Source organism: Canis lupus, chromosome 11, assembly GCF_003254725.2.
Source record: "Canis lupus dingo isolate Sandy chromosome 11, ASM325472v2, whole genome shotgun sequence".
Classification (NCBI taxonomy): Eukaryota; Metazoa; Chordata; class Mammalia; order Carnivora; family Canidae; genus Canis; species Canis lupus.
This window is the reverse complement of record NC_064253.1, coordinates 37,803,904-37,831,488: the sequence shown is the minus strand read 5'-3', so window position 1 is coordinate 37,831,488 and position 27,585 is coordinate 37,803,904. Positions and strand designations below refer to the sequence as shown.

General features: G+C 39.6%; 1 protein-coding gene across 4 annotated transcripts in view; it reads right to left on the bottom strand.

Moving 5' to 3' along the window:
* The window catches only part of ADAMTSL1 (ADAMTS like 1), an 873,193-nt gene that overhangs the window by 348,566 nt on the left and 497,042 nt on the right, over positions 1–27,585 (bottom strand). The gene's annotated exons all lie outside the window — the stretch shown is intronic.

The following is a 27,585-nucleotide window of genomic DNA, read 5'->3' as shown; positions in this document are numbered from 1 at the left end:
TGCCATAGGCTCTGGAGTTAGAAACTGCCTGGGTTGGTATATGGATTCTGTTTTTACTAAGTGTCCTTGAACAATTAAATTACCACCCGCCTACACTAAAATTTCCCTTTTTATAAAATGGGGATAATATTATAACCATGCTACTACATGCACACACACACACACACACACACACACACACATACATACTCTGTAAGAAGATTGGCTAAATGAACTTAGCCTAGGACTAGTTTCAGAGTAGAACATGAATAAATATTACCCACAATTATGTTATTATAAATCGAGAATGTCATATACATACATGCACAGTCGTATTAGCCTGCTTAAGCTGCCATAGCAAAATACCAGACTGGGTGGATTAAACAATAAAAAATAATTTTCTCATAGTTCTGGATGCCAGCATGGGTGGCTCCTGGTGAGAGCTTTCCCCTTGGGTTGCAGAAGGCAACCTTCTCACTGTGTGCTCACATGGCCTCCACTTTGTATGAGGAGAGAGAGAGAGGAAGAGAGAGAGAGAGAGAACGAGAACAGAGCAAGTTCTCTGGTGTCTCTTCCTCTAAAGACACTAATCCCATCATGAGGATCCCACTTTCATGACCCCCATCCCAACTAATTATCTGCATTGCAATCACACTGGGGATTAGGACTTCAACATATGAATGGTGTGGGGGCCACAATTCAGTCCATAGCAATGGTTCTACAAATAGTGAATGTAAACTGGGGTCAAATTATTTTACTGAGTAAATTAAACATGATATCCAAACATTAAAGATGGCATCTTCTGGTATCAATCAAGGACATAATTATGAAAAACATTAAAGTTCCAAAACTATTTAGATTTGGAAAGATATACATGTTAGACAATATGACAATTTCATCTTCAGTTTTCCCTCTAAGAGAGAGCACAGGCGATGTGCAATAAATACCGTGAAAGGATGGGACATGGAGGCGAAAAGGAGGGTTACCTCTTATGAAGCATTGAGGGAACTTGAGTTAATGTAAGTAAAGTAACCAGGGCATAGTAGGTCTACAAGTGGTAATTCATATTGTTATTGATGTTGTTGTTAATTTTGTTTTTAATCACTCTCTCATGGCCTACCTGTTTATATGCAAAGTGTTATCACACAGAAGAGGCTCCTGAAAAAGGAAAGAACATCCTCTAGCCCCTCAGAAAACTTTATTTTGCAGTAGTAGGCTTCTTTATGGATCAGTTGCTATGGGGCTGCTCTGTTGTCAAATTGACGACTCCTTGGACCTTTTAAAACCTGAACAGGCAAAGCTAGAAACCCCACCTCAGGGTGTTGCATCAAGGCTTGTCTAACTAATATGAGCTTTATTTAGATTCATAGATTCATAAGTCATTTGAAAAGGGCTAGCCCAGGATAGCATGTTGGTTAAGAGCAGGGACTGAAAGACTACTTAGCCCTGTTGCCAGGGCTTCTTATAGGTCACCTCTTTATGCTTCAGATTTTAATCAGCAAATAAGGATAATAAAGACTATTATTATGAGAATTAACAGTTCATATATAAAAGTCACATAAGGCTGAAAACAGCCCGAATGTCCATCAGTGGCTGAGTGCATAACTCAGATATGATATATACACACAAGAGCACATTATTCAGCCTTAAAAGGAAGGACATTCTGACACATGCTACAACATGCATGAGCCCTGAAGGCATCATGCTAAGAGAAATAAGCTTAGCATAAAAGGACAGAAGGAACAAAAATTATATGAGGCACCTCCAGTAGTCGGATGCATAAAGACAAAAAGTGGAATGGTGGTTGCTGGGGGCAGGGGCACGGGAGGCATGGTCAATCGTTTTTTAATGAGCACACAGTTCCAGTTTGGGAAAATGAAGAGAATTCTGGAAATGGACAGTGGTGATGGTTGTACAGCAATGAGAGTACAGCCTTTAGGTGTACCTAATGTCACTGAACAGTGCACCTAAAAATGATTAAAATGGTAAATTTTATACATTTTATCACAATAAAAATACACACATACAGACATCCATCTTTCAGAAGCTAATAGGGCTTAAATTAGCACTGTATACGCATTTGCCCCTTTTATTAACCTTATTTATTGTTAACATTATTTATAAACACATGTGCACTCTGAAAGGTTGTAGAAGGTGCTCTGGGAAGGAACTAGTGTTTTTTTTTTCCTACTAGGTTTAGCTGAGACACTGTACTCCTAAGGCATCAGCTCTCTGAACACCCGGATGTTCCCACAGCAGAACCTCCCAGCCAGCCACCTGCCACATTGGATTTACCTGGTGATATGACCTGTCAGTAGTTCAAGGACCCTATAAAATGTGGAACAGAATGGGCAAAAGAAACACTGGTTACCTCAGAGTCTGTTCTTTCTAAAGGAAGTATTTACTGAGCTCCCAAGCCTGGTTTTTAGGATTAATAAAATCAATCTTTAATCAAGGCAATATGGGGCACTCTGTTTCCAGAACTTAATTATATACTGAGGGAGAAAAGACTCTTTGGCAATGAAGTATACATTGTCCACATATCCATTAAATTCATTCCTCAGATTTTTAACAAGTTTATTGTGCATCTTCTGGCTCCCTTTAAGTTTTCTCTGTGTGACTGGAAGAAGTTCTGTTGAGAGCTATGGTATTTGCTGGATGCAGTAACTATTTGTGACAAACATACATTTGTACAATGTAATGTCCCTCACTTTATTCAAATTAAATAAGTCTGAGATGAAAACCAACATCACAAATGCTAGGATTCATGAAATAATTAAAATGAGTAAGATGAGTGATTACAAATTACGATACTATCCAATGATCACAACTGCATAAAAAGAAAAATCCACACGCAGTATTCACATGTGAACTCCATTTCCATGTGAGATAAGAAAACTAGAATGCCAAAGCCTTGGGAGGTTTCCCTCTGGCCGCTCTCTAAGATGTTTTGGAAATAATGTATAGCTGAGATGTTGTTTTTCTAAAGAAATTGTTTCAAAGTCTATGTTGAGTTGCTTGGTTTATTTTCATGTACCTTGTCCAAAGAAGCACTAAAACGGCTCTCAGGTGAGGTTGTACAGACTAAATCTCTTACCTCATCATAAGTTACAACTTTCAGTACAACTAGACGTACAAACTGCCCATGCTGCTCTGAAACAGATCACACACGAACCCAGAAGTAAGTCATGGGCCTGTTTCTCAAACTGGAAGATTCTCCAAGTTGTCTTTTAGCAAGTGGAATAAACATAATTCATGTCAACTGAATCCATGTTTAATGTTATAGAACGTGGAGTGATTTTACTCCTCTTTAACTGTGCCAGATTTCTACATTTACAACCAGAAACACCAATGCAGCAATGCATTTCAGGTCATTTAAGACCTACCAGCATCAGCTTATTACGGTTTTTAAGAGGGCCTCAGTATAAACAACTTTTGTGCCTGGTCCAGATGGGATTGGAGCTTACTCTCTCTTGTTTGGAAATGTGCGTTCCTCTTTACCACAGTAGCATTTTTTTTTAAGTCTTAACTTTGAATTGCACCTAGCAAGAGAAACTGAGGCAGAAATAATAAGGAACTAGATAATGAGTTGCCTAGAAGCAATGATGGTTGTTTCTGAAACCAAAAGTTTAAGCTTTTAAAATATACCTTGGGCAATCTTTCCAATTGGATTTCTGTCACATAAATATAATATTTTATTTTTTAATTATTTATTTATTTATTTATTTATTTATTTATTTATTTATTTATTATTCATGAGAGACACACAGAGAGAGGCAGAGACACAAGCAGAGGAAGAAGCAGGTTCCCTGTGGGGAGCCCACTGTGGGATCATTACTTGAGCCAAAGGCAGACCCTCAACCACTGAGCTACCCAGGCATCCCTAAATATAATATTTGAATCTCAGTATCTCAGAAACAAGCTCACAGATGCTATACAACACAGTGACCAAGAGATTACTCCTGACCCCACTGCAGGGCATTTCAGCAACAGTGTCAGGTGAGTTGGTGAGCGTTTGCTATGAATTGACCAAGAACGAAATGGCAACCACTAAATTCTGTAAATAAGACTCCAAGTGTCATCAGATTTATCCAAAATGATCAAAACTGCATATGATACTAAACTTGAGGAGAAAATTCATTATAAACCCTACCCTTATTACAGCACTCATTTTACTTTGTAGTGGATGGATGGGTTAAGATGGACAATGGGTGCCTCTTTTGAGCCAGCATTTTAGAAATCCAGCAAATGCTGAGAGAAGAAAGGCCTGCATCTTGGCTCTATAATATTTGAAAATTGAGTATTTGCCTTGAGTTATTCAATTGAGAAAAAATCCAGATCTAGAGTTCTATATCTTTGGTGCCACATGATGACCTTTATATGTAGCATTGATGATGACTGCTAAATCAACTACTTTCTTGTAAGAAAACTCAGCAATCAACTCTCAGCATCCATCCATGCATTGCTCTGGCCAGTTGAGATGTGCTAAGCCTCAGTCAGTGATGACTGCCTAGAATGTAGATCATGTACATCCTAGAAATATTCAAAGATCAGAATAGTTTCTCTGAGTACATTAACCTCAGGATGGTGTCATTTCTTCACCATTGCTGTTTACCCAATCATGATTTTTCAACTGTTTGTTTTGCAGTTGGTTTCAGAGCCAATTGCTTTGAAAGCAATAACCAAGTCTCAGGTGAACAAATTTAAGCCTGATGGCTACAAGTAGTTAAGCACTTGGAGTAACCATGTGAAGTATGCATTCCCTGCATCTCACTGCCCAATAGACACTGAATGGATGTCTATTAGGATGACCTTCTATGGTCATGGGACGGGTTATGCAGGACTTATGAAAAATATTGTAGGATGAAGCACAAATTAGCAGTAAAAAGACTCTGCAGTTCTATTCATGTATATACAGAGGCCTTGGAAAATATTTTTCCCAAATGTTGTAACAAGAGGTCAAGCTATATGGAACGCAATAAAAACAGTGGTAGGAGCTGAGGGAATGGGTGATACAGGTTTTTGTAAAATGGGAGTCACAGAACAGATGAAGTTACATTATAAGCAAAGTGTTTTTCAAACACCAACAGATCTTCAAATGCAGCAAAATGGGTTACGAGACGAGGCAAAGAGCCATTCTTACTATTTCAAGATCAGCAGAAAGGCACCAGAGTCTCTGGTTTTCCTCTCCTCCAAGACAGCATTTAGCTTAAGCCATCTGGAGCTATGCATGTGACTGCACAAATGGATGTCACATTCTTCTAAATTAAAAAGAGGGGGCAACCTCCCCAGTAATGAGAGGACCATTTTTCTGGGGCGAGCCCACGCAAAGTGGAGAAATCTACACACAGAAACATCCTGTCCCTATACCAAGCTTTGAAAATGAATCTGCAGATTCCATTTGTAACTCTCCTACACATATCAGGTCTCTATAAATTTTATCTAATCTGTGGCTTTTTTGACAATTTGGAATACTGGTTCTTTCACCAACTTCACGTGTTAGGGGTTGCGATTCCCTGATTTGAGAGCTCACGGACATTAAGCTGTAACTGGGCTCTTGTAAAAGTCCATTGGCTTTTTGATGTAGTTTCTTAAAGAGCAGAGCATGTGGATACTGAGGCATGCGCTTTCCCAGATATTTGCTGCTGGCTTTGCTTAGGAAATTCAGATCATCTGGTTCTTATCACAGCTGCACTGCTGGGGGATATGATGAACTGCCAGTGACACAGTGCATGGTCTCTCAGAGGCCACTGCATGAAACCTGTCCCCTGCTACTGAGAAGAAAAGTCAATTCTGTAACACGGTGTAAGAGCTATGCAGGCCTCACAAAGACTTTTGGGCACCTGGCTTCCTTTTTCTTCCCCTGTACCTGTTCATGAGTGCACCCTAGCATACACCTTTCCCAATTTTGGGTGGGCACCTAATTGCACCTGAGCCTGGAGGGTTGCTGGTGAGGGGAAAAATGCTGAGATTTACTAAGAACCTATGTGCCAGCAAGTAAGCCAGAATCTACCCAAATTACTGCATTTAATCCTCACAGTGATCCATGTCAGGTTGGATTCCCCCTCCCCTTATTTTACTAACAAGAAGATTGAGGCTCAGAGAGCTTGAACACCCTACATCATCCCACAGGAGAAAGTGCTCAGCTGTGGCTCTCACACTGACCTTACGAGTCATATCCTAGTCGATTTGCCTTCGGATTGTCAGATCTCTTTGACTGAGTTTCTGCAGCTGTAAAAGGGGAACATTGGTACTTCCCGTACTAGGGTGATCACGAAGGTTAACCAAGAGAACATATGTAAAGTACTGGATGTCCTTTCTGGCTTGTTAGTGTTAATTATTTCAACTCTGCTGCGAATATATAAATCCCTCTCGGGACAAGTCACACGGCTAGTATCTGGGTGAGCCAGGTTTTACACCTGTTATCTGATCACCTTTTGTTTTGCTTTGCGTAGCTTGAAATTGTTACCTTTCCATTTGAAGAAGCATTTCTCAGTACATAATTTTTTTAATAGAACTAATGTTTTTCTTTTAAAAAAAATTATTTTTGAGCACAGTAGATTGAGCAGCCAGCTCTAGGTTTCAGCTCAGGTTGTGATCTCTGGGCCATGGGTTTGAGCCCCACATGGAGCTTTGAGTTCAACTCGGAGACTGCTTAGTCAGCAGTAGAGTGTCTGCCTTCAGCTCAGAGCATGATCTCTGGTTCCAGGGATCAAGTGCTGCATCGGGCTCCCTGCATGGAGCCTGCTTCTCCCTCTGCCTGTGTCTCTGCCTCTCTCTGTGTCTCTCATGAACAAATAAATAAAATCTTAAAAAAAAAAAAAGACTCTCTCCCTCTCCCTGCACCCTTCCCCACTAAAATGAATAAATAAATATTTAAAAATTAATTTTGTACTCAGAATTCTTTCTTATTCTGGGAATAACAACTTGGAGATAGAATTGAGACAGCTTTGTTACTTTTTAGGAAACAAAAACCTGCCTCTGCTCAATGTCAAATGCTTCAGTGAGATTTTCATTTCAGAGCTATGGTAACTTGATTTTTTTGTATTCTTTCCAAGGACAAGGCTGGATTACAGCTCATCTAAGAAACTGCTGAGAAACCTCTGGGCATTTTGGAGAGCTCCACCAGAATACAATTTCACAGCCAGCTGAATTAAAATCAGTAATTGCTGATATGAGCAAAGACCAGTATTCAGGAAATTTGCAACTGGTCTGAGTATTTTGAGTCAGCTTATCTTGAGGAAAAGCATAGTAAAATATTCTATCACTGTTGGTTTCTATTCTTCTAAAAGCATACACTTAGCACAGAGAGATACTCTGTTTTAATCCTGATAGAATATTGAAATAAGTATTATTATGCATTCTTTCTAATAGAGATTCCAAATTCTAAGTTTGGATAAAAACTTTTGTATATATACTGCATACATAAACATGTATGTATACAGTGTATGTACATACACGTGTGTGTGTATATATATATATCTTCTAGACTATAATCTTCCAGACCATACATGTGTATAAAGAGATTTTCTACTAGAAAGACCCTGTCAGTCTGGTTTTCTTTTTCCACTATAATAATTTGCTTTAATAGTTTGCTCCTGAACCTCAGGGCTGCGCAATTAGGAGCAGAAGGCTGAAACCAGTAACTCCATTTCTTTCACAAAGGAAAAATGGACAATAGGAGAATTGTATCCTATACAAACTGTAGTAATTTTTAAAAATCATTTATTTCTGGGGTGTCTGGGTGGCTCAGTCAATTAAGCAACCTACTCTTGGTTTCAGGTCAGGTCATGATCTCAAGGTCATGAAATTGAGCTCCATGTCAGACACATGCTCAGTGGGGAGTCTGCTTGTCCCTCTCCCTCTGCTCCTCCCCAGCCCCTGCCCTCCGCTCATGCTCTTTCTAAAATAAATAAATAAAATATTTTAAAAACCCATTTTTCCCCATGTTTGTGCTGACAGTCATCATGTTCTTGGCCCTTTGCACTTGTAGGGATATTTCAAAGCCCTTACGTTATGTCACAAGTGTGAAAAAAGCCATTTTACCTGGAGTTCTGAAAATTAAGCTGCTAATCTTGGTTGATGTTTTTTCTATACTTAGAAAATAAAAAATCCCCAGCGTAAAATAATATGCAGGCCAAGCACCAAGGAAAACAGTGAAGAATCAGCTCTGGGGGCTTCCACACCCTTCCACTCCCCAAAACAGGCATGTTTGAAACACCCCCTGAAATAAAATTCCTTCTCCACTCTTTTTGTGAATTCCTGACTTCCTGGTGAGCCAGTTCGAAGTTTCAGTTTCCGGTTCCATCTCATCTAACTCAAGCCCTGTCCAAACTGTGACTCTAATCAGCCATAGATTCCTTCTGCAGCCCTGGCAAATTCTGTTGGAATGCATTTACAAAACATCTGTAGAACTAACGAAACATCTGAGGCTCTGGAAAGCACATGTTGGGGTTTGGAATCATGGAGAAAGAATTCTTGACAGAAGGCTCACTTTGTGACTTGTTGAGGAAACTAGAAAGTTAGGAAGTTAATATGGCTTGGAGTCCGATGGACAAAAACTCAAACTATAGTTGATAACAGAGAAGCTGCAAAAAAATCACCAGCTAACTTCCTGCCACTATCAAATTTCTGATTTTAGAACTCCCCCAACTCTTCCTGGTTGTTGACCACGGTGTCATCTGGGCCGAGAAAAAAATGTACTGCCTTGATTCTGAATGAAGCTACACATGATTCGGGATGTAATTTAGGTTCCATTCCTATACTCATGATCGGGTGCTTTCTCTCTCAAGAGCCATTTGGATGTTGCAGGATGAATGTTTGGAATTGAAATCCAAAATATTCTCCTTGACTTGATATTATATATTTTTTTCTACTTTTGCTTGCATTCAATTCTTTATGCCCAGAAAAAGTTAAAGAATGATAAACTCTTCATTATCTCAATATCCTGCTTAATCTGCAGTTAGTTGGTATTCCATCCAGGCATTATCAATTTGCAAGAATTAGTATAGAATTAGATTTATTTATTTATTTATTTATTTATTTATTTATTTAATTTTTAAAAAAGATTTTATTTATTCATGACAGAGAGAGAAAGAGAGAGAGAGAGAAAGAGAGAGAGGCAGAGACACAGGCAGAGGGAGAAGCAGGCTCCATGCAGGGAGCCTGACGTGGGACTGCATCCTGGGTCTCCAGAATCAGGCCCTGGGTTGAAGGTGGCACTAAATTGCTGAGCCACCATGGCTGCCCAGAATGAGTTATATTTAAAACAGGACATTGTAGCTCTTTGGGCTTATCATTTTACCCACTAGTTACTGACCAACTGCAATTTTCCCAAGTAGATTGCAAATTCTTCGAAGGCAGGGATTATGCTTGCATTTTTGAGCTACCTCAGTTATCAGTGAAATTATTATACATGTCATTTAGAAGAAAGCGTAAGACATTTGGACATTTAATAGATGGTGAAAGGCTTTGGAAGTATGTTCTGTTTCAAATTCTAGATTACTTGTTTACTTGTTATTTGTTGCTCAAAAATATACATAGGGCATGGCATAAGCATAGGTTGGGGTTGGGAGAGATAAAAGAAGGGGAACAGAGATGGGGGCAGAGGAAGATCTAGTTACTTAAAATTTTCAAGTGATGTGAAATTCTGGGACTTCTTTTCTCCAGTTCAATTATGTGCCCCCCCACACACACAAGGAAATGAATTTTGTCAAAAACACTACACCTGTAGCTCAGAAACATGTTTTAAAAAGCAACTGTTATCTCAACTACCATATCTCTGTATCTTTAGTAGATAAAATTCCCCTCTGGTTTTAACCTGTAGCTAGAGGTAGCAGCTTGAATAACTGGAATAGTTTCACAAGTTCTGCAGTTTGAAAATAAATCAAATTTGAAGAGCTACTTATGGTCCTGAGAATATTTTTCCATAGCCAATGTAAAGCAAACCAACCAAGCGTGCCAGGAATCCAGAAGTATCATAATTGCTTAATATAGACTCATGCTGATAGTCAACAGATCTCTCCTGCATCTATACCCCACTAGAGGCTCTGTGGCAAGGAACTCTTGTAAGGTACAGATGACAACCAGCAAGTTCACTTGCTGCTCTGATATGATGGTTTTCCCTCCCAATTAACAATTTCAGCAGGTCCTTATTTGATTCTCAGTGTCTACTAGCAACTCTCCATCAGCTCCAGAGTCCCACGGACCCTCTGCCTCTTGGTTGGTGGAGGACTTATTTTTCTCTTGAATGTTAAGTCTTAATCCTACGTGCTTATGTCTCTGCTTCTGCTCACTCCTGGGTTGAGCCTGGTACAGCAACACCTTGCAGAGGATTTATAATTTAGTGGGAAGATAAACACAAACAATAACAAAATATTTGATGCTCGACATCCTCTACCATTAATCAGACACCAAGCTATGTCAGTTTCATTTCTGAAATGCTTTTCTTTTCCATTACTACCCTCTCCATCCCTCCTTGCACTGTCTTCATTCTGGGTCTAAGGCCTCATGCCTGGCATTTTGGCTTTTTCATCTGGTGTTTTGACCCCCCACCAGCCTGTCCTACGCACACTGCTGCCAGTTTTTTTTTTCTAGAATACAGAGCTAGACTGTTCAGTCCCTGCTAAGAGACTTTCTATGGTTCCATGTCTACAGCTGGTGGCATCCAGTAATGGATTCCAGATGTGCTATGAGGACTCAGAACTGTATGTGCCATTTTGAGTGTATGTGTGTTATTATCATACTTCTGGAAAGAGGATTCATAGGTTTCATTGGATTCTCGAAAAAAGGGGTAAGAACCACTGGGTATAGGTAAAGGCCAAATTATTAGTGCGGCACACAACACCCTAAATTAACATGCGAGACTCATTTCTGCTGTTTCTGATCACTTTTATCCTCTGTACCCTGGGAACTGGGCACTGTTGCACTGTAAGACAAACTGCTTGGTATTGGTGATATGCTGTTCATGGTCCTGCTATGGCCTAGACCTCCCTCCTCTCTATCTTCCTCACATCTTTTTACTTTCTCCAACTTGTGTATGCATGCTCCTGCTTTGAGATGGAGCCCTGATGCCATCTTCCAGTGAAACGTTCTCTGATCTCCAGTAAAATCAATCACTGCCTTGGTCTGTGTTAACTGGAGCATGCTGCTAGGACTTTATACACACGGCTGTGTTAGCATTTATCAGCCACTGTGCTGTAGTTATTTGTTTACACATCCATCCCCAGGAAGGGACTGTGTGTTTCTTAAGGTCCCTGACAAAGATGAATATGCCTTTGAACTCCCAGTACACAGATATGTAATCAGTCTCAATGCATATTTGTTGAATGAATAATTAACATGAGACAGGCAAGGACAAGTTGTAGTTGAGTGTCTAATTCATAACGGCTGTCAGCTTTTGCACTCATTCATATACATTCAGATTCTTTAAAGACAGAGTGGGAAATGTGTGTGTGTGTGTGTGTGTGTGTGTGTGTACACAAAGGCTACAGATAGGCAAGGAAATGGAAGAGGAAAAAAATTAACATGACTCATGTTAAAAAAAGTCAATCACATTTCTGCTGATTCATATGTCTTTTTAGGCCAACTTTAAATGTATCTAAAATGTGTAAAGCTGAAAGATGATGAACCTGTCTCATCTTGCCTTAATCTGGCCAAACCCAAGTCTTAGATATCTATCTGCTAAAGCTGATCATTGAGTACATTATTTTATGGCCCTTCTGCAGGACCTGGACAGCAGTGCTGTGTGAAGGAAGTGTGCCAGGAGGAGGAGGGAATGAGGAATGGTGGGTGAAGGAGTCTTGACTTAAAGGCATAGGCTTTTACCTATAGAAAAGTAAAGGCCATGTATTAAATCATATTTTCAGGAAGGCAAAACTTAGCACACGACAGGTAACCATAGAACTCAGGAAGATTTAATGTTGATGAGAAATAATCAGGCAAAATGATTTCAGAGAAGCAGGTTTTGCTACAATTTTTAAAGTAAGGGTTCCAGACTGCAGAGATCATATTTCCATTAGATTCCATATAATAATAAATCTCAACATTTAGATCATAGAGATCTGATGTTTAAGAGAAATTAATAGAGGCAAATACTGATATGAACCCTTGAAGGCAGGGAATATGTGATATTCAGCCTTACAACCCTAATGTCTAACACAGGGCCAGACACAGATATCCATGTTCAGTGGATGTTTAGTGTTTAACTGTTTTGTTTAGGGTTTTTTTGTTTTTGGTTTTTTTTTTTTTTTTTTTTTTGGTGAACACTTTTAATTTTAAAATGGTTCAGAGGTTGGATGTGAACAATACTGATGGCAAAACTTCTAAAGAGAGCCACAGGCTGGGATTCAACACTTGGCCATTGTGCTCTTTTGGACATGCTTTGACTTTGCCATTATGGTATTTTAGGCAACTTGGCTCTCTGTGCCACAACCACTTTCACGAGAAATTTTGGTCACTTTCTAAGACATCCAGAGCCTGAAAAAGTCTTTGATTCTAAATTAGACTATCTCATTTAACCATCTTTACAAATCAGTTTTGTAACCTATTAAATGAGACATGAACATTTGCTCCCTTTAACTCATAGGGTTGCTGTCAAGATTAGTTTTTTTCAAGATTAGTTTTAAAGCAAAAGTACTAAAATATGAAAGTGTTGATCAGTACAATTGTTAAACAAAATTAAAGTAGAGATTATCCTACTCCTTCAGCTGTAAGAATTGTTTTATTACAAAGTAACTAATTCTTGAAATAGAGAATCTCTGTTTGGAACTCCTTTTCTTTGCTAATACATTTATTAGCATACGGATCCTCAGCCAAATCCTTAAAGTGATTTCTCGATAATAAAAGAAAAGCTAAATTATACTCTGCACTTTTTAATCATAAATGTATGCTAGTTTTAAAAAAATCAATAAACACATGTAAGCAAAAGTTTCCCAAATGATGAGATAAAAGTTAGCTTTATTTGGCAGTTTGTAGTTTCTGTATTGACTTATCCATCCAAGTGTTAAGGAATGTTTTCTTCTTATAATATTTCTTTACTATAATGACTATTCTTGGCAATTTTCACGACATAGTTTGTATTAGAAGAAAAACTCTCTTATTGTGGTTCTCTACCAGTATAATTCTTAGTGGTTATTATTATTTTTTTAGGTATTTAGATTTACAGATATATTTTCAACATATTAGGTTTTTCATCAAAGCAACAGAGTCAGTTGGTACAGCCTTGGTATGGTTTTGGTTGTAACTACAGCAATCAAGACAAGCATTCTCTAGTTAAATAATCATATATTTTATAAACATAATGGTCTGTAATTTTTCTTTCATATTGTACATAGTAAATTGATTGCAGCAGTGCCTTATTTTAAATCACTGTAAGAAAGACTTGTGTTTTCTAAGAGGCTTTGTCTTTGTCAATTTTAATTTGTCCTTATTATTTGCAAACAGTACAGATCTACTTGTATTGAGATGGAAAATAATATTGGTGATTAGAGACATCTATGCCAGTTGTCTCTTCCTATCTCCTATTCAAGTTCATGACAGGTATTTATAATTTTGAGCTGGCTAAATTCCCTGTCCTGTTAGCATTTTAAAATCATATTTGAAAAATATCATTCAGCATCATACATATGGGAAATAATACAATCTTCCATTCATTTGTAAACTGAGTGACAACATCAAGGAGTCCTTAGCAAAAGCCACTTATTTAAGGTTTATTAGCATATGGGACATAATATATTTTTTTGTGATTCTTGTGAGCCCCTCTCTGACCCTCAAGGCTTAATAAAGCAGAAGCAAACACTGTTTCTCTGAGAATCTGTTAAACTTATTTTTTTGCTTTCAATGTGCAAGCATTTTGAGTCTGTCATGTTTTGGTTTTCGGCAAGGATAATTCTTTCTCCTTCAGCACCATTTATTATTATTTAGTAGTAGAAATACTATGTCTATGTATTGCTTTAGCCATGTTTAGCAATGTGAAAAGTTAATAGACAGATGTCCAAAGAAATGTTCTAATGGCTAAAATGCCTCGGGAATATATTAAAATGGATCTTGGCCACAGACAATACCAAGATTGCTGAGACGCACCACAGGCATCTTTTTTAAAGCCTGTTTTGTAATAAGCACAGAAAGTGAAGGTGCTAAATCATGGTTTACTACCCCATTTGCCTCACAGCCTCCCTGTCTCTGGTGCTGGGCCTCAGAAATCAATTTCACACACGGCTGCTATCAGCATTCTTTGAGCTATAAGACTAAAGCGCTTTCTCTTCTTTTTATTAAAACCAAGCTCACTTTTATCTCACGGCTCCCGCTTTTTGTTTTCTGGCTTTATTTTCCACTGTCAGTGGTGAGAGTTCAACTGTCTCCTGCCTCCTTCTCTTTCACTTCTCAAACTTCTTGAAAGGCTAATCCATGTCCACTGCACCCACTTCCTCAATACCCCCAAATTCCTTAACGCTTTGCAATCTGGCTTCTGCTCCATCACAAGAGTGACGTGGCTCCTCTGAAATTCATCAGGATCCAGGAATTCACCACATCCCCTGGCCCTCTCTCAGACCTTGCTGGGGGATATGCTCCCCTGGCTTCTTTGGCAGTGACTCCTGGCCTGTTCCTCCCCTGCCTTTTCTTACTCATCCTGACTAGTTAATGCTGGAATCCCCACGGTTCTCTCCTCTCTCCTCTCCTGTTGATCTTACCAGCTTCCCTTCTCTTGAACCTTCTTCTCTTTGCACACAGTACAAAAAACCCCTCTACCCTAATCTCCAGGATTGCATTCCCATTTAACCTGGATGCATTATTAGCACCTTAAAGCCAATATGTCCCAAACCAAACTCAGTATCTCAGTCCTCTATCCTTCCTCTTAAACACACTTAAATATATAAACCTTTCTATACAACATTTCCCCTCCCTCCAAGCTCTCCGTGCTCTGCCTTGGCCCACACCACCCATGCACACACACACATACCCAGACAATTGCCTGTAGTATATATTTTACTTTGGCAATGTACCTCCTTTCTGATCCCTCTTTCCCATTCCATCAACAGGTACCCTAAATCGGACGTGTCTTACCATCATCTATATGGTACATAGCTGGTGTCTCAGTCAGCTTCCCACTCAGTTCCTCTGTAGCATTGCTCTCAGTGACCCAAAACAGCTAATAGATAAGGTTGGACTGGGAGTCTAGGATGGGGCTTTGAGATCCAGGAGAGGGAATGGTCCTTGAGTAGGCTGACAGCTAAGCCAACGAAGGTTTTCAAGCAGGGCACACTATTATTGGAGTTTTACAGTTTCAAAGTCCTCACACGTATTCATTTGATCTTCATAATAGTCCTATGAGGCACAGAAGATTTGTGGGCATGTTAGGAAAAAACAACTACTAGGGTTGGTGGATGAAAAGTTGCTGTAAAAAGGATTAAAAAGAAATCCACCTAACATCTACTTCCCCAACAGTTAAGAGGCATTTAGAAACTTCATGTCTCATTAAGCAGGATAAGGATGGATAAGTCATCCAGACAGGCGATAAATGTGGCTGTCAGGAGAGCAGTGGAAACAAGATCAAATGCTTACTCTAACATAAAGGGCATCCAGAAAAAGGAAAATAAAGAAAATCAAAAATTAGGTGACTAGTATATGCTGAAGATGAACTGGTATCTGTTTTGTTTCTTCAAATCAGACTCAGGAAGGTTCTAATTTCTAACTTGTATAAAATGTTTATGGTTCCTATTTTTGAATAGTGTATACATTCAAATGGCTGGTAGATGATCCTTCAGATTACACTACATCCTATTACCCAGGAGAGTTCTGGGTCCCTCTATGCATTCTATGTAATGTAACTGGATAATCATCTTCACATTATGCATCACAATTCCCTCTCCCTCTTGCTCTCTCATGCACACATATTTACAACTTATAGAGGGCATTCACATCAATTATATGAATTCTTTGAACTGGTATAGCATCCCTATTTTAGGGAAAAGGGGCTCCTAAGTTTTGTTTTGGGTAAGGAGGTATCCATAAAGCATCTTTTTCTTTAAAAAAAAAAAAGATCTTATTTATTTGAGAGAGAGAGAGAACACAAGTGGGGGGAGGGGCAAAGGGAGAAGCAGACTCCCCCCCTGAGCAGGGAGCCCACCATGGGCCTTGATCCCAGGACCTCAGGATCATGACCTGAGCCGAAGGCAGACACTAACCAACTGAGCCACGAAGGCGCCCCAATGCATCTTCAAAGATCAGAGACAAATCCCCTAACAGGTGCAAGGTGTTTAGAGTCTTTAAAATATTCAATTAGATCAGTGGTTATCAAATCTGGTACATTTTAAATTTCCTGGGAACTCAAAAAAACTGCCAATGTCTCTGCCCTTCCTAGACCAATTGAATCTGAATCTCTTCGGGGAGAGAGGCTGGTGGCCACCCAGCCATTTTTAGGTTCCAAGTTTCCATCGTGACTTTGATGCAGAGGAGGGTTAGAATCCTGAATTAGACAAGTATTTATAGTGAATTCACAGGATGACTTTCTGGAATCAACCTTCATCTTTTTTTCTGTATCAGATTCCCTGGCTTCAGACCACTCATCCTCATCTTTCAACTAAGAGGGACCTTAATTTTTTTCTCAGCCTCTTTCTTTGAGATTGCGAGGGAGATTAGTTACCAGGCAAAGCTATCGGTTGCTTTGGATCCAGGAAAAGAAGAGAATAGTTTCTGGGAGTGAGAGAAAAATTTCAGCCTGTAGGAAGAAAGGAGCCATCACTGCTGATGTTTACTGGGTACTTGCTCTATGTTTGAGGTATTGTGCGAAGTATGTTGCATGAAATGTTTTATTAAACGTCATCATAATCCTTTGAGGTAGATGCTACTGTTGATCACTGTTTTGAGAAGAAAACTAGTATATAAAGTATACTAAATATATAAATATATACTAAATATATAAAGTATATAAGTATAGAAAAAAACAAAACAGAAAGGTCATGATGGTGGAACCAGGATTGATACCAGTTGTCTCAAACTGGTGTATATCAGAATCACCTGGAGAGCTAATAAACTACACGGGCACCCAGACTCACTGGAGGTGGAGGAGTCTGGGCCTTTGTAACTCTAACAAGAGCTCAGCTGCTTCTGGTACTGACCAAACATCAGGAACTGCTACTGCCTTACAGCAGATTGCTTACAGATAAGATCGCTGAGGCCTACCTACACTAGGAAGAAATGAAGACCTAGCCAGGAGATGGTTGTCCTGGTTATGGAATAGAATAGAAGTGAGCTAGCTCAATATGTAAACTCTCAAGTTCTCAGATTGGCAAGCAAAGACAGGAATTATCTGTTTTTGGTGAATGGATGGTGAATGGGAGGAAGGAGGGGAGAGAGGGATCCCTAATCCTATTTCTGCATCTGAGTTCCCAACCTTGCTTTGCTCCCATCAGCTAAGTAGTGGAAAGACCTGAGATGGTATTCCATGGGCTACAATATGATATCGATTGAAGTCACGTGATTGTTTTATGTGCCATTTAGAATAAAACAAGCATTCATGAAACTGTCAACCGCTATCAATTATGAGACGCAACTAAGTTCCTAAAATCAGAAAAGAATTGTGTATCTTAGGATCGATGAAATATGGCACAAGCAATGAACTCTAATGAACTTGGTTCTGAAACTGAAAATCACTCAGCATGTTGGGGGAGGTTCCTGCTGACAGGGTCCAAAAAACAGAGTTCCAACAACATGGAAAATAGTCTGAACTGCAGATTTTATTTATTTACTTATTTTTAAAGTTTGTATTTATTTATTCATGAGAGACACACAGAGGGAGGCAGAGACACAGGCTGAGGGAGAAGCAGGCTCCCTGCAGGGAGCCTGATGCAGGACTTGATCCTAGGACCCCAGGATCGCGATCTGAGCCAAAGGCAGATGCTCAACCACTGAGCCAGCCAGGTGCCTGTGAACTGCAGATTTTAATAGAATTTGCTACAAGAATGAACGTACATACACCAAAAGCAGAGGACTTCAAACCACTCTTTTGGCTTTTATACTCAGATTTCTTATCTGTGACATGAGTTGTGGTAAGGCTTATCTATGTCAACAAATAGCACAGAGCTTGGCACCTAGGAGGAGACTAAAAATCCCCCTTTTCCCCCTTTGCTAAGTCTGAAGAGATTTTTAGCTTGTTTGCAGTCGGTTTTGGGAGGAGGAAGGAAACTAAAAGTGGTAGATGTCCAAAGTTAGAATGAAAGTCAGAAGGGCTGTATGGTCTAAAACAAATACCTGTTTGATGCTATTCCAAAGCAAATCTACTTTATGAGGTGAGGCCAAGCTATAATCAATTTTGTACTAATACTGAGTAAAGAGCTGTGCACACACAGGAGACTCTTCATAATTAGGAAAAGAAGGAATTATAGTCTCATCAGGATTCTAGTGCCTGATTAAAAATCCAATGCCTTAGCAATTGGATTCATAAAGAAAAAAGTATCAAAAATGTACATGACATTTAACTTACACTTTCTTTAATAGAACTTATGGGTTATTTTTTCTCAGTCACAATATGTTTTTGGTGTAAAATGATGAGTTTATGAATTTTAGATATGGCTTATGTTCTGAAGACCACAGTTCATACTTAATCAGGGCAGGTGACTTAAATGTAGATCCCTGGGAACCCTGGATGGCTCAGTGGTTGAGTGTCTGTCTGACTTTGCCTCAGGTTGTGATCCTGAGGTCTTGGTATCGAGTCCCACATCGGGCTCCCCGCAGAGAGCCTGCTCCCTCTGCCTCTCTCTGTGTATCTCATGAATAAATAAAATCTTTAAAAAAATGTACATCCTTAATGCTGCACCTTTTACTGGAGTTTCACCTGCTTCCCAAGAGAAGTCCACACGTGGGGCCCACATTCAATAATGTGGAGAGCTACAAGAATTAGGGTGAAGGGATTTGCTGGCTTCCCACAGAGATTTATCATGGTGACATGAATCTGAAGTGTTGAATAGGGCACTGTTTGGTGAGAAAACAGGTAAATACCCACCCACAGGGAAATATTGCTGTCTCTGACTACAAATAATTACCTAAGGTACAAAAGTGATGCCACGTTATTGGCTTCGCACTATGTCAGGGCCACAAAGATTTCAAAAAGCCAGGGGTACCCCCTTTGAAACAGGTTCTACTTATTTGGAAAGGTACACCGAGAACACAGAAAGAGTTGTCAGCACATTGTAGCAATCTCTGCAGAGAGGCTGAGCCTAAATCTCACTCTTTCCTGAGAGAGTGAGGGCAAGTTAACATTTGGGATACTGCTGCATTTGGTGCCTTGGAAGGTCTTCCAGAATCAGGGAGGCCCTGAATGAAATGGTTCACTCTTTCTCGCATTCCTTCAGCACACACTTACGGTGTGTGTGTGGCACACTTACCTATTCAGTGCCAGGCTAAGATCTGTCTGCTGAGCCCTGAGGCCTGAAGAGTCGAGGCACAGCTGAAGCTTTAAGGACCTCTGAGACCTCAAGATGTAAAGCGAAGGGAGACCACAGGTTTTCCTGCCAATACCCAGGCAGCCATACACACCTAGGTGCCTCCACCAACCCTCCCCCGCCCCGACTTTCCTACGGCTGCTGTGGCCTTCACCAGCCTCTCTCCAGGAAAGAAGCAACAGTCTTCCACAGGGGCCAGGCCTCTCTACTCCATGTGTCCACCACACTGCCTTCGTAAAATACAAACTTGAGTCAACGCTCCTGGCCATGGCATTCAAGGCTCTGCATGAACTAGTTATGCTCCAGCCACTGGAATTTACTTCTCCTGTGCCTCTGCCCATGCAGGTCCCTCTGTCTCAAATGCTCCCTTCCCTTCCCTTCCCCTGTCTGCCTGGTGAATTTCCACTGATCCCATAAGACTCACTTTAGATTCCCCTTCTTTTTTTTTAAGTTTTTAAAATTAATTAATTAATTAATTAATTAATTAATGCATTCATTCAGAGAGACTGGGGGGTGCGAGGGGGGAGGGAGAGTGAGAGACAGAATCCCAAGCAGACTCCCCACTGAGAGCAGATCCGACCTATGGCTGGATCCCATGACCCTGAGATCATGACCCGAGCCAAAATCAAGAGTCAGATGCTTGACATGTGTAAAGTGCTTCTCACACTGAAGCAAGTACTCTCTTCATTTATGAAACTCAGGTGACAGAGGTTTATTTTATTGATGGCCTTAACAAAATTAAAAAAAAATAGAAATGTTGTATTAGTTTCCCATACTTCCTATCTACCTGCAAACACATCATTATTTACTTTAGAAATTTTAATGGTCTGCAAAATTCAAAAGTCTGAGAACCACTGTTTTCATTTATCTAGAGCTGAAAAATGGACACAAACCACTGGATGGGTTTCTTAAAATCGAGATCCTGGAGTCCATAGGCAAAACAGTCCCACTGATATGAGTCCCAGCTCCACCAAACTGAAGTTGGCCAAGTAGAACTATCAATGGTAAGAATGCTGCCTTAGATTCATGGTGGGGCTAGTAACAGGAACAGGACAGAAGTATTGGAAAATCAGAACCTCTCCCAGCAGAGAGCTGAGAACTTGCTGATTGGTCACCAGAATGATGCCCAAGGATTTATAAAAGTCCTGCATAACATGGTTTCTGCAGAGCAAGCTAAACCTTTAGAGGAAAAATCTGTCATTAGTGCTCTATATGCTAGTGATTGGCTTTTTATTTACTTGAATAAAGGCCTACTTTAAGCGGAGTTCTAACATGGAGAAGACAATTGATATTTATGTATCAATAAACACAGAGACTAAGTAATATGTGCACTAAGCTTATTTCAGTATGACCAAAAAAAGAGGATTCCAGAAAATAAAAAAAGCATAACTCAAAGAAATGACCTTAAATATAAATCTTTAGAGTTTTAGAGTTTTTCTACACATTCTTTCTGAAATCACAATAAATAATGAATTAATGTGTCTATTTCTTTAGGCAGAGACCCCCTTACATCAGCAATAGTTAAATACACAGTTTAAAGAAAATAATATCATGACAGCAACATAAAACCAATGGAAAGTGCTGGCCAATTCATTCCTGTTCTCCCCGCTCCCCATCTCAATCCTTTCTGACATATTAGGTGGAAAGACCTATCTTTAGAACCATGTTCATTTTGCTCAACACAGTATATATCACCAGGACTTAGCACAGTGCCTGACATACAGCAGGTTCTCAATGAATATGCTAATTTGCACTGAAGGAAGGGAAGGGACCAACATTTTTTGGTGATTTACCATGTGCAAGGTCCCATGTGAAGTTATTTTCACACAGCACCAAATTTTTCACATTTTTTGTTGATACGGAAAGCAAGAGAAATAAAACCCATTGATACGATACAAGTCTAGGGTGAGCAACAAGTTTTACAGACTTCAGTCCCCCACCCCCTTTTTTAAAGATTCTACTTATTTATTCATGAGAGACACACAGAGAGAGAGAGAGAGAGAGAGAGAGAGAGAGAGAGAAGCAGAGACACAGGCAGAGGGAGAAGCAGGCTCCGTGCAGGGAGCCCGATGTTGGACTTGATCCCGGGTCTCTGGGATCATGCCCTGGGCTGAAGGCAGCGCTAAGCTGAGTCACTGGGGCTGCCCTAGTCCCCCCCTTTTCTTGCTAGGTTATCTCAATGTTTATAAACCAACAATGATCCTTAAGTTTTTACTCAAGATTATTTTCCGGCAGCTTCATTGATTGATTACTCAGTTTCTTCTGCATAAGACATTTCAACATTTCAACCCCTTTCTACTATGGCCAGCTTGGCTGACTCCTATCTAAAGGTGCCAGAAGCCATAATAGAAAGAGAATGAACTTTTTTTTCAAAATAGTAAAGACTCTTGGGTGACTCAGTTGGTTAAATGTCTGACTCTTGATTTTGGCTCAAGTTATGATCTCAGGGTTGTGAGATGGAGCCCTGAGTCCAGCTTCACATTGGGCCTCATGCTGAACACTGAGCAAAAAGCATGGAGCCTGCTTAATATTCTCTCTCTCTCTCCCTCTGCCCCCCAATCTCCATTCACATTCTCTTTCTAAAAACAAATCAAAAACAAAGGAGTACAGACTCAAAGGAAAGAGTTCCAGATTCCAGGATCTGGATCCCAGCTTCTAGGTTTTCCTGGCAAATATGTCTCAAATCTCTTTGCAAACATTTATATTTTACATTCAATTATCTGCAAAATCAAAGGGTGGGAATAGGTAGTTAATTCATTCATTCAAACAACAAATTCACATTGAACACTTTGTATATATCAAACTCTTTGGTAAGGGGGATATAAATATATTCCAAGAGAAAATAAAACCAAACTCTTGCCTTCACGATCCCCAGTCAATTAAGATCACATTTTATGCCATCTTAAAGATTTCTTTCAGTTCTAACATGCTACGAATTTGTGTCTTGGGGATGCAAATATCAATGAAATTCACTCTGTAATGGTAATATCAAAGCATGTTTGTTATCTCAGACTGGCTATGAGCCACAAAGTAAGAATAAAAGTGTGGAAATTATATTTGGTCTCAATGACAAACGGTTGTAACAACTATAATGAAAAAACAGACTATTAAAAACAAAAAACCAAAAAACCTTTCCTCGAAATCTCCCTTCAGCACCTGAACAGTGGGAATTCTCTTATTGTTTCCATTGTGCTTTTTCATTTCTGGATCTGTGCATGAAGTACAATATTTGCACAATACTCTGGCACACTTCATATGGTGACTGAGATGCAGCCGGGAGAGCAGGCTGAGAAACTGGACACCCTACCATACCTTATGATGGGAACCAAGTGAGGTGTATTTATTTTATTGGATACTTTGAATTTATTATAGGTTGCTCATAATTTCCTGTCTCATTTCTTTAGGGCTCTTGGAATTTATGTCAGGATGTCTTAGGTTATCAAACTCCTTCCCTCTTTTGTCCCAACATTTATGCCAACAGACTGAATTGACTTAGAGAAAGTCCCCGGACAAAAATTGAAGGGGAAAAATACCCAAAGCTTTAGTTGGAGAATGGCAGAAGCTTTGGAAAAAAATCTGAAAAAGCAATGAAGATGAAAATGGAAACTCTGTGAAAATTAATGTAGTGTAGAATTGGCGAACATACCACTTATTTCTTTAAACAAATAGAAGAAAGAACCCGCTTATGAGGTGCACCCAAATAATTCACAGGTGGTGAAACTATTAGAGTCTTGCAATTTCTTGCCTCAGAAGTGGAATAAATCTCCTATATTATAAATGGTGTATGCTCACACATGTGATTTTTCTGCTATTCCCTTTATTTCAACTGTCCACCTTTTCCATGCATAAGGCCTTTTTGGTTTTATTATAATTAATCTATTTTTAATAAGACTTATAGAGAAAAATCTGGTGAAGAAGCAAGATACAACCCACTAGAGCAATAGCACTTACAGAAATGTGATCCTAAATGAAATGTTTGTTTTTTACATGGATTTTTTTTTTTTTGGCCATTATAAAGTAAGCACGATGTAGTAGAAATCACATCAGATCGAAGTCTGCCAGCATGATGTCCCCATTATAGTGGGGCAGATAAAAATGCCCTAGATACTGCTCACCTCTAATTAATGGTAATTCTTACGGCTGTAAGAATTTGTTTGGAGGAAAGTTTTTCCCTAAAGAATTTATCTTAACTAAAATCCTGTTCTAGTGTGTTCGGCTACAAAAATTGATATTCTGAACTATGGAAATTGGAAACAAATTTTAATTTCTGAAATCAAATACTGTCTCATAATATCCATACAGATAATATACGTTAATAATCTGTGGGAAGCTATAATTTACAATCAGTGGAAAGCCATAATTTACATTTAATCCTATACATGGATAGAAATAAACAGATAGTGTCTATGCAGGTACAGGAGAGTTCCTTACAAGATGAGGCAATTTGTGGGGCAATTGAAAATAATAGTGCCCATCACAGAACTCTTCCCTACAGAAGACTGTTTTGAACAATTTTAAAAATAACTCTACAACAAAATGTCCAGTGAACTACCAAGCTCCTCATTGCAAAGACTGTATCCCTATCTACCATGGAACCTGGCTCTGTGTTCGGTAGACAGCTGGTGACAGATAAATGCCATGAATGAAAGTAATCACTTGAGGTTTTACAGTACTCTGGAGTTTACAGAACACTTCAACATTTAATGCCGCCTTTGTCTCTCATGACATCCTGGAGAGTTAGGTGAGATAAGCAGGAACAGTTCCTGAATGAGGAAACAGAGCTGAAGTAAATTCTGTGACTAGAGCAAGATCACAGAGATGGAACTGGTGCCACAGCCCAGATGGTAACACTGTAAAACCAATGCTCTTTCATGCCACCTGAGACACCTGCAAGAAAAAAAATCTCCAAGATAGTTGCAACTAGATACATTCAAGAAGTGTGTTTCACACACACACACACACACATACACACAAAGAAGTGTGTTTCACTTTGGATGTTGCTTGTGTGAAACATTTGGGATTTCTGCATTTGTGAGTCTGTTCCCCTTCCTATCACTTGTTCATTCCTTTATCTACTGACATTCTATCTGTAGAGCAGCACTGGTATTATGCCTCAGCTTCTGCTTCTCCATATCTCTTTCTGTTTAATCGACCTTCCCTTTGGGTCTGCATGGTTCTATGTCCTTGGCTGGGTTGATAGGTCCTGCTCTGCTCCAGAAAATTCCAACTATTTACTACAGCCCTGCCTCCATTGGTTCTTTTTCCCATTTTTTATGTGCCACTAATTCCTAAATTCTATGTTTGAAAAATGAGCATGGCTTCATTTTCCTATTTTTCCCACAGTTTTTGTGCTGTACAACTTGTTGCATACCTTAGAGCATGCTAAATACTCGAGGTATGCAGTAGGTTGCACACCACAAAGATTAAATCATCATGAAGATGACATGGCATCTTCTCATTTCAATTTTTCTATATAATCAATGGGAAGTGGAATTAATATTGACTACAAGTGAGTACTAGCATGCATGGCATCTAAATTTGAAGCATATCTTATTTAAAAAGATTTTCAGTATGACAAACAACACCTTGTCTCAAAGGTAAACGAAGGTTTACAAAGGTTTATTTCTTGGTAGTGGGTAAATGAATGTTCAGAAATGGAATTCCGTGAAAGTGACAGTGTGGGGTTCTGCTCCATGAAATAATTCAGGGATCCAGGCCTTCCACTTGGTGGCCCTGTCATTCCCTAATGTCTTGAAGTTCTCTACTGGAGTCTCTGCATCCTGTAGGTGGGTAAAGAGAGACAGTGCTAAGTGCTTGGAGGATTACATGGCAGATGTGAGTCCTAGAAGTCCCACTTGTCACTTCTAACTCTGTTCCACCGACTAAAGTTCAGTCACATGGCATTATCCAATCACAGAGAAGGCTGGGAAGTACAGTTTATCTTTGTGTCCAGTCGTAAAAACGTATGACTTAGTGAATCCATAGTGTTATCTCTGCTAAACTGAGAGTTTATAGCTACCTTCTAGTTTTATAAGACTGTGCCAACTCTAAGCATCATTTTCTAAGAACAAATTTCATAAAAGAAAAAATATTTGAGAACCAAATGGGTTAATGTCCTATCTTTTTTTTTTTTCTTTAAAGATTTTATCTATTTATTCATGAGAGACACAGAGAGAGAGGCAGAGGGAGAAGCAGGCTCCATGCAGGGAGCCTGACGTGGGACTTGATCCAGGGACTCCAGGACCACATCCTGGGCCAAAGGCAGGCACCTCAACCGCTGAGCCACCCAGGGATCCCCGAGAACCAAATGGGTTAAACAAAACATGAAACATGCAAAATTCATTCTATTTATCAACAGCAAAAGAATTGTCATTCACTTGTCCACTATATAGATGTATATGTTTAAGAGAGAGAGAAACAAAATATTTATCTTCTCCTGAGAAATTATTATACTGTTGACTTGGTCTTACCAAAACCAGAACGAGTGGAATGCTTCACTTGTGAAGTGGGTGTTCACATTTTCCCTTCCTATTTGTATTTTACCATCTTCTCACCTTTTCTTGCCAAGTCATTCTTATCCATCCTTTTCTTCATTCACTGAATGACATTCACTGAGATCTAATTTCCAGGCATTCCGACAGAGGTGGGAAGGACAAGTCACTCCTGCTGTCACCCACAATTTTGTGGAGTGAACAGAAATGTAAGCACAGTAGGAGAAGTACAATGACAGAGATAAATGAAAGGAAGCCCAAGAACTAGAAAAAAAATAACATCTTAAAATATTGCAGATTACAATTACTTATTTATGTCTCTGACAAACAATTACTAAATGCTAGCCATACACTGGGAAGATTTGGGGTGGGAGTAGTCAAGTAGAAAATATGGTATTTCTTCTAGAGAACGTTGTAGAAGTTAATGAGATAAGGTATATGTCTATGACTGAAATAGAGACCATTAGTAAATACAGGAAAATATCCAAACTGATTTATAAACACAGCCTCTAGAAATCCAACAAACATCAAGCCAGAGGTCACTGGTGGCCACAGACTACTATCATCAGGACAGCTTTTTGTCATGGCCAGAAAACTCCTAACTGCTCTCTCCATGCTGGGTGCTCCAGTTAGCAAAATCCCCAGGAGGAGAAACCAAAACAGTTAAGCTTTATTCAATGTAGGTTTTAATCTTGAAGTTCGGGAATTGGGGAGATTTAGTCATTTATTTTTGAGCTCATGGAAAGAAGGGGTTGATACCAACAGCTTACCCCAGTTAGCAGGCAGGCTCCCCACACAGCTGTGCTGGCCTATTTCAATTAGGATCCTTTAGGACTTACATCACCTCTGGTATGCCAGTCCTAAGCCGCTCATGAGCCAGTACTGCCAATCAAGCCAAAATTCAACCACATGGTATGGTTTTTATGATGTAGACAGAAAATGACATGAACTTGTCTCATTCTGGTGAAAATACAAAGTTGGAAGCCAGCTCTCTAGAAGAAGAAAATTAGTAAAAACAGCAGGCCTGTAAAACTTGATTTAGACACATTTTCCTGCAATTATCTCAATGCACTTAACTAGTAGGTTATTCATGATGATTCAAGGAATGCTCTTTCTCAAGAAAAGACTAGGGCCCTCATGCTAGGAGAGGTCACTTCTGGGTCGCTCTACTCATGAGACCTCAAGAAATGAGGGAAGGGTAGAATGAAACACTTAGATGAGAGAAATGTAAATAATTAGACCTGGAAACTGAACTAGACCTATTAAAAGCAGAGCTGTCACTTGACCAGAGAAACTGGTCTATACACATGAAGGAAACACCAAGTGTGTGGAGAATCAGCAAACCCAGTAACATCCTCTGTAAGTCCTTTCCTCCCTTAAACTAATTCACAAACAGCTATGATGCCTGTATGCAAAAGGCACTCTAGGGGATCCCTGGGTGGCTCAGCGGTTTAGCGCCTGCCTTTGGCCCAGGGTGCGATCCTGGGGTGCCGGGATCGAGACCCGCGTCAGGCTCCCTATGTGGAGCCCGCTTCTCCCTCTGCCTGTGTCTCTGCCTCTCTCTCTCTATGTCTCTCATGAATGAATAAATAAATAAAATCTTTAAAAAAGGCACTCTACTAGATGCTGCAGGAAATGCAGACATTCAGAGAACACTATATTGTTCCTGAGAGAGT